The sequence below is a fragment of the Puma concolor genome, chromosome C2 (assembly GCF_028749965.1).
Source record: "Puma concolor isolate L17-30 chromosome C2, mPumCon1.1.hap2, whole genome shotgun sequence".
Lineage (NCBI taxonomy): Eukaryota > Metazoa > Chordata > Mammalia > Carnivora > Felidae > Puma > Puma concolor.
Window position 1 is genome coordinate 44,919,807 of NC_141675.1, and position 8,292 is coordinate 44,928,098.

The 8,292-nt window shown below is 41.5% G+C and overlaps 1 long non-coding RNA gene across 1 annotated transcript; it reads right to left on the reverse strand.

The window, feature by feature from the left end:
• Window positions 1-773: 773 nt before the first annotated feature.
• On the reverse strand, window positions 774-6,041 carry LOC147577225 (uncharacterized). Its single transcript, XR_015255772.1, has 3 exons — window positions 5,648-6,041; window positions 1,610-1,743; window positions 774-1,269 (listed from the first exon to the last, which is right to left on the reverse strand). It is a non-coding gene; the product is annotated as an uncharacterized LOC147577225 (long non-coding RNA).
• Window positions 6,042-8,292: the final 2,251 nt, after the last annotated feature.

The window sequence follows — 8,292 nt, forward strand, 5'->3', positions numbered from 1 at the left end:
GCAGCCTCAGTGAGGCATGATCGTAACCTGCCTCCATGTTGTGAGCTTGTTCCCTGTGACATCCTTCTAGCTTTCTTCATTTAGATAGACTGGGCTGTGCCAGGTGGCTCTGGCCCTTTGCTGCTCTGGTTGACAATATTGGGCTTCCAGATTGCCCTCCATGAAATGGGGAAAATACACTTTTGTCTATTTGTGTTATACCCTGAAACATGGGCCACAAGGGAATATGCCTTTCGTCTCTCAAATTCCTCCAGAGGTTTTAGTGAAACACCTCTCCTTTGTTTTTGTGTTTCAACATCCCCAGCTCTAGCCAGAGACCTGAAGGAGAAGGGGTGCAGGGGAAAACTAAGAGGGAGGGCAGCAGGAAGGCCAGTCCAGAGGGCAAGGTGAGCTCTTCACTCCTAATCACTCCTGCACTCACATTCGCACACGCCAGTTCTATTCTCCTTCTTTAAGAGTTTCCTTCAGTAAGCTTCTTGAACCTTCGTGAAAAACAGATCTGGAAGTGGGCTTCTGTTATTTGTCCACAGTGTTTCAGAGGTACCTGGACATGCCTGAATTTTCCTGGAAACACAACCTAAGCTGTCTTTGGGACCTCAGCCACAATGGAATTGGTTGGCAGAGAAACATTGACCTAGGAAAGACAGGAAGGGAAGGCAATCTTTTACAGCCAAGTGTTTTACAGCAAGGAAATAGCAAGTTCCTATTGATTACGGGCCCATAGGGGCCAGTCCCCCCAACAGAATGAAGAAAATAAACTCTGGTGATGTGTGTATTGTTTAGCATTTCTATATTAGTAAAGCCTTTTCCTTAGGGAATAAGTTTGCTACATGAATCAATGCCAATCCAACCAGGAGAATGTGGAAGAAATAAAAGAATATATAATGCATTTTCTTCCACTGGAAATCCACTTTTGTTTTGCTCACAGGGTAGAGGTAGAATTTGCAATGCTTTGGGGTGAAAAGTAGGGGGTGAGGGGTGAGCTCATTTGTTGACAAGAAACAATTTGGAGAAAACATTGGGCCACCTGTGGGCAGAATGTATTTAAAAACCAAAGGTTGGCCCAGCAGTGGAGATCTCACTGCTGCTGCTCCAGGCGTGTGTGAGCTCTTAGTCAATTTACTAATAGCCTCCTCTGCCCAGTGCTGGGGAAGAAATGTCGTGTTCCATTTACTCCCGCTGTTTGTAGCATCTGGGATGCTGCGCCATCACCCTGCCAGTATAATTCTCCCTTCCTTTGTTGCTGTAGCAGGCCTTGCAAAAGATTTACTTTGCAGATAAAAAAAAAAAGAAGAAGAAGAAGCATTAAGTGGTCAAAAATCACTAAGTTGAGGGGTTATAAAGTGTTTTTGCTCCAACTGAGAGAGCAAATATAAAGAGAATTGTGCAAGAATATTTAAGAGGGCTGCTCAGGTATGGTGACGTCACATGAAATGTGATCGGGCCAACTCTTTGGTTTGGGTAACAAGAGAAGGCAAGATCATTCTGAGTCCTAGTAAATCCCCTTGAGAAGTGGCTGCCAGTGTGTCCCAGGACTAAAAGAAATCCTATGACTGTTTGCGGAAGGAATTCTCGGGGTACAGGCCGCAGTCAGATTCTGTTTTCCTACCTTGATGATCTGGTGTGTGGTCAGTGGAAGGACTTGACATTGGTGGCTCTGTGTGCTAATGACTTGCACAGGGGAAAATGGACATCAGCTGGACTTTTCACGTGTCGCAGAGGAGAGCCTTCCTCCCTGGTTGCCTATACAAAAATTAATTTAAGCTGGAAATAAAGGCTTTAATTGCGTGCTTAGGCTTTACAACCAGATGTTATCAGGACACAGTGCATTAGCAAAAAAAAAAAAAAAATCACATTAAAATGTAAATGATTGACATGTACTTCTAAATTAAAAGGAGGCCATGGAAGCGGGCAGTAGCAAAGCAGAAATATAATCTATTGAGAGCTCTGGGTAGATGGGTGTAGGGCTGTTGGGGTGTGGGATGATTATTTCTGAATAGCATGAATGACAGGAGTTCTGGGTCAGCAGAGGGAGGGAGAGCAGAGCTTTTCAGGATATATTGGAAGTCTGTTGATTTTACCTGATTGCTGTTTCCCCTTTGTCTTATAATGGTATGTTCCTTTCCTTTGGGGCACTATGCTTCTACTCCGTGTGGTCCTGGAAGGATTAAACTCTCCTCAGACCTTCCCCACCTCCCTTATGTGACCAGTCAGAGGTGTCAATCCTTCAGGGCACTGGTCTTCTCTGTGATGTGATGTGTAGACATCAAGAGAGAGAGGGAGGGAAGGAGGGGGTGGGGAGAGAGAGAGAAAGAGAAGGTTCTATTTTACTCTGAGGTTTCTAGTTCTAGGCATTGTGTGAGGCTGGAGCTGCCGGAGGCAATTTCCCACAGCAGTCTGGGAGAAAGTGCAGGTGAAAGAAAGCCATCACAGAGAAGAAAATAGAGCCAAGAGGTAGAGAGAGAAACAGTTCTGATGGCATCACTAAAGGTGCTAGATCCAACCATACCTGAAGGCAGACACTTCTAGTTACCCTTTTGGCTTGAGAAAGTTTGAGTTGGATTTTTGTCATTTGCAACCAAATACATAGGGAATTAGACACTAGGAGAGGCCAATGGATTTTAATAAGGGAGATACAAACTCTGGGTTTTGACTCAAGGTTCTCCCCTACAAAGAAAAAAATACAAAATCTTTTGTGTTTCTTTGAACATGACTTTGCTTTGGGATATATACATGTAGGTTTTGGCTATACCTGAGAGAAAGTTATTTAATCATTTTGTTTCCTCTTTTATAATGTAAGCAGTAATAATATATATAAATAGTAGTGCCCCCTCAGGTAGGGTAATACATGCAGAACCCTTAGGATGATGCCTGGCACATAGTAAGTGCTCAGTACATGTATACATACTTGCCTCTCATTCTCTCCTTGAACCTCCCTTCTCTCTTCTTGCCCCTCACTCCCCAACCTCAAGTCTCCATCAAAAGGTAGAAGTACTATTCTGGTAAAGGCGGATCTTAGAGTTTAGAAGGAATTGAGCTGATAAAGGCAGAAGCCTCTGTAGTGAATGCGGATAGAAGAGAGTCTGACGAGAGCACACATTCATTTAGAAAGTTTTCTGTCACACGTGGACTAAACACAAATGATTCTTTTCTTCTTCTTTTTTTTAATACTAGCCCTCTGTGTCTTCTTGGCCAGTGAAAATTCAATGCCTGGGTGTGTTTCCTGGTATAAAAAAATTTTTTTAAGTTATTTATTTATTTTGAGAGGAGGGGAGGTGCAGGGTGAGGGGGGGGTGGGGAAGAAGAGAATCCCAAGCAGGATCTACCATCAGCACAGAACCTGATGTGGGGCTCGAACTCATGAACTGTGAAATCATGACCTGAGCTGAGATCATGAGTCAGAGGCTCCACCAACTGAGCCACCCAGGTGCTCCCGGTCATATAAAATTTTAAATTTGCAAGGCTGTAGAGAACTTACTCAACTGATTTTCCCGTGTTAATAACTTGGAATAGTGAACCAAATGATCTTAACATGATACACAGTATTAGGTAACACAAAGAAATCATAGGTATTTGGGTTGGCGATACATACCTGTTATACCAACTGCTTTATTATTCTTACACAAAATAATGCTATGGTCAAAGACAGAGGCAATTTACTATGAAATTAATGTAGTTTAAACCTCAAGGAACTTTTTGTGCATAGCCCCTCCCTAGGCCCTGGAGAAATGTAAACCACGTGTTCTCATATTCACATTTATTTTTAAGATTGGAAAAAGTAAAATATTTTTGCATTCTTTTTTTTTTTTTTCCAACGTTTTATTTATTTTTGGGACAGAGAGAGACAGAGCATGAACGGGGGAGGGGCAGAGAGAGAGGGAGACACAGAATCAGAAACAGGCTCCAGGCTCTGAGCCATCAGCCCAGAGCCCGACGCGGGGCTCGAACTCCCGGACCACGAGATCGTGACCTGGCTGAAGTCGGACGCCTAACCGACTGCGCCACCCAGGCGCCCCTGCATTCTTTTTAAAAAGAGAGACCCCAATATTACATAAGCTACCAGCCTCATAAAGCCTGTACCCATTCCTTGTCACTGCTTGACTCTTATAATAGATTTCCTAATGTGTTTTTTTTTTAAAAAAAACAATCAACCCAAACTTAGAAATAAGACCAAGAAAAATAATCAACCCAAACGTGGAAACAGGACCAATAAGTCTATGGTAGAAATAAGACCCACACAGCCTTTTGATGGCATACGGGGGCATTGCTTCACAAACCTACCAATGAGTATTTAATTGTCTAGAAAAATGTGTCTTCGTTTGACTCCTTTTGTCACTAATGTTTAATGGTCCCAAACTTTGTGAAATTACATGTTAACTTGTAGATTTTTTTTTTTATTTTTTATTTTTTTTGTCTAGTAGAGATGCAAATGATTTCTTTCTGGCAGAAAAGATAACCTTAAAAATTATGGTTTTATAACCAGTTTTGTATCTAATCTAGCAACCTCTTTTTTTTTATTGCCTGTAAGTACCCAATTCCAATGCTCTCTGCACCAGCTTTACTGTCTTAGTAGTTTCCTCATTAATGATTTAAATAAAACATTTGACATTTGTTCACGCGATATTTGTACAACTTTTTGAAATTTATACTGTGACAGTACGTAAGTTCTCCAAAGAAGATTCTTCTGTCCATAATTCACTATGACACGTACAAGTACATGTCACACTCTGTATGTTCCCTTAGTTTGGGGTTAGCCTTCTAACTTGGCATTCACTCTCAGCACAAAATCTGAGAATCTCTTTCATTTTATGGCACAGAGATCCAACTTGAGGGCATGCATGTAACCTTTCTGAGCCTCAGTTTTCTCAGCTATAAAATGAGGATTGCTGTTGGGGCACCTGGCTGGCTCAGTCGGTAGAGCATGCGACTCTTTATCTCAGGGCTGTAAGTTCGAGCCTCACACTGGGTGTAGAGATTACTTAAAAATAAAATCGTAAAATGAAGGTTGCTGTTAAGATTGCATAAGATGAGCTCTCTATGGTCTGGCACATCACATTATGTAGTAATCCTCAGTAAATATCAGTATCTTTCTTATCGTAGCCAGTACCGTTCTAGGTACCCAAGGCAGCCCCAGATCTCCCCGGAACCCAGAGTGAAAGTCAAAAACATTAGAAGTACAATGGTCCTTCCCTGGCAAGTAAACAGTTTTAGCAAAAAGCAATCAGAGCAGAGAGCCCTTCTCCTTCTCTGATTGTGGCTTATGTGGCTCTGTCAGCCCAAGAATCACCCAGAAGCAAAGGATAAGTTCCCTCCCAAGTGGTCCCATCCTGAACTTACATGGTTCCTCCACAGTGCCTTAGTCAGCTTGGGCTTCCATAACAAAATATCATAGACTCGGTGGCTTAAACAACAGAAAGTGATTCTCTCATAGTTCTGGAGGTAGGAAGTCCAAGACTGGAATGTCAGCATGCTCATGTTCTAGGGAGACCTCCCTTCCTGGCCTTCCAACAGCCACCACCTAACTATGTGTTCACATAGCCTTTCCTTAGTCCATCTCTCTCTTCTTCCTCATCTTATTGCATCTTATAAAGCCACCAATCCTATTGGTTTAGGACTGCACCCTTATGACTTCATTTAATTTAATTACCTCCTAAAAGCTCTTTCTCCAAATATAGTCACAGTGGTGATTAGGGCTTCAACTATGAATCTAGGGAGGGAGCACACTTTAGTCCATAGCAGACAGGTTGAGACCTCATCCACCCATGCAACTTTTCACCAACTGATTAGGTCCATCTCAATAAAGTATTGCCTGTCTTTCTGTCTTCTCAGTTTTCAATCTTGGAAGCAAAAGAAGATGTTTTCAGTTTATTTCTCTAATTCTTTCAGAAAATCCCCACCCTACTTCCAGAACCTGGCAACATAGTAAAAATGATTTACATGCTCTATATTCTTGGACAAATTCCATGGAATGAAGGATGTATAGGTCAGGTGGGGGGGGCATGAAGCTGTATAGCTGGAATGTCCAGAGTGGAATATTGTTTTAGTCATACCTGTGGCCTCTGGCAGAGGGATTCTCTGTCCAAGACACTAGGATCCTGGACCATCATTTACTCCATTACCTTTGTGATACTCCCCAACCTCCCCCCACTTATGAGTTAGCACCTTTAATTGTCAGACTCTATTACTATTTCTGGCTCTCTAAAGAACATGTTTTAGCTTCCTCTATCTTTAGAGACACCCACAGGTCTCATTCCTCCTTCATTTATTAACTCTTCTAAAAAGTGATTGCCAAGGAAGTCATTGAAATGTTTTCAGAAGAGGAGCAACAGGATTAGATTTGTCTTAAGAAGAGCACCCGAGGCTTTCAGGAATTTCGCTTTCGGTCAATATGGAGGAACCAGGACCAGATTTATCCTCCTGCCTTAAACCACTAGAAAACCAAACAAAATACATGAAACAGCAGTTCTCAGATGTACAACAGGCAGTGCAGGATTGCAATCTGTAATAGAAGGGAAAGAGATGAGGTGATCCCTGTGGCAGTCCCAGCTCATTGTCTACAGGGTATTTCTAGGCTGCAACATAGGAAGGAGGAATCCAATACAGTTCAACAATCCCACTGAATTGAGGAGACAGAGATCAGAACTGGGGGCAAGTCAAGGCAGCTAGAATTTTCTGAGTGTTATACTAGAAAGGAGAGGGAGAGAGGGAGGGGAGAAGAGGGAAGGAGGGAGAGAGAGAAAGGAGAGAATGCTCTGGAGAGCATTTGAGGAATGCCCTCAAATGTTTGGCCAATTATATATCTACACATGTATCAGAGCTTCTGGAAACTAGTGGCAGAACAATTACTAGAGCTGGAATTGCTTATATTTCAGCAAGCCAGAGTAGAAAGACCTTCTAATACTGAGTATAATCCTCAGAATGGTATTATCTTAGTAGTAGAGCTAAATTAGCCATATGCTAAAGAATGCTAGGAACTCACTTCAACAGAGCAGGAGAGAAAAGTTCAAAAGATCCAAATGGTTCCTAGTACCTTATGTGTGCCCGAGAATAAAATCCAACACTATTCAAAGGAATATAACAAAATGCGGCATGTAATCTTCATGGTATCTGGCATCCAGTTAAGACACGAAATATTATCAGGAGTAAAGAGGGACATTATATAACACTAAGCCAAGCTACAATAATCCTAAATGTGCAGAGGGCTTCAAAATGCATGAAATAAAACTGATGGAACTGAAATGAGAGACACAAATCCACAATTACAGCTGGAATCTTCAGCATCTCTCTCTCGGTAAATAACAGAACAAGTAGACAGAAAATCAGAAAGAATATCATAAAACCTGTATATAAATATTTATAGTTACATGATGGTGGCAAAAAGTAGAACAACTCTGATATCCATCAGCTGATGACTGGGTTTTGCCACAAAATGCAATACTGTTGATAAAGTCACCATGAACGTTAAATTAGCCAACATTGAACCGTTACGTCTAGAGGGAATACAGAGGTAGGTTCTCATGAGTCTCTGGTCACAATATTTTTGCCAACTGATCAGTTCACAAATCTTCTTTTATGTTCGGTTCTGCTTAGAGACACCTTATTTTTTTAAAGACACCAGATTCGTTAACGTTGAACTCACCACCAGCAGCACCACAGCTCGTGTCTGAACAGAGCTAACCTAACAAATGCATTTTCTCTATCCTCTATCAAGCACATAGCCTTCTTGTGCTTAGGAATACTTCAGCATTTATCTTGGGGGACCATTTTCAACAGCAAAATCATCCAAAAAGAATGAAATCTTGCCATTTGCGACAACGTGAATGAAACCAGAGTTTATTATGCTGAGCGAAATAAGTCAGCCAAAGAAAGACAAATACCATATGATTTTATTCATATGGGGAATTTAAGAAACAAAACAGAGGAACATGGGGGGATGGGAAGAAAAAATAAGATAAAAACAGGGAGGCAAACCGTAAGAGACTCTTAACTGTAGAGAACAAACTAAGGGTTGTTGGAGGGAAGGTGGGTGTAGGGATGGGCTAGATGGGTGATGGGCATTTAGGAGGGCACTTGGGATGAGCACTGGGTGTTATATGTAAGTGATGAATCACTAAATTCTACTCCTGAAACCAATACTACATTGTATGCTAACTAACTTGAATTTAAATAAATCTTGGAAGAAAAAAAAGCAAAATCATCAACAAAAAGCACACAAAAAAACCCCCAAAACATGGCACTAAATAGACTCAAAAAAGAACACTTGTTGGTACTAAGAGAACTGAATCAAGAAGC